The sequence below is a fragment of the Opisthorchis viverrini genome, assembly GCF_000715545.1.
Source record: "Opisthorchis viverrini unplaced genomic scaffold opera_v5_723, whole genome shotgun sequence".
NCBI lineage: Eukaryota > Metazoa > Platyhelminthes > Trematoda > Opisthorchiida > Opisthorchiidae > Opisthorchis > Opisthorchis viverrini.
The window spans coordinates 63,796-64,060 of record NW_008752393.1 but is presented as its reverse complement, the minus strand read 5'-3'; positions in this window follow the sequence as shown (position 1 = coordinate 64,060).

Below are 265 nucleotides of genomic sequence, written 5' to 3'. Positions count from 1 at the left end.
GTTGAATGAAATGCTTGTCCACAAACTGCCTCAGCCTTTTCAACAAACTCGGTGATGTTAAACAGTCAGCTAGTCTTGAACAACCGTAATCGCACTAAACAGTCAGCTTGTCTTGAACAACCGTTCGTAATCGCACTCACAGACACCTAGCTCACAACAGATGTGTCTGAAGCGGAGATCTCGATACACGGTTACACTAGTTTTCGAGACGACACAGAACGAGGGAGGGCTGGTGGGGTTGCTCTGTACTTACATACGGCCCTAC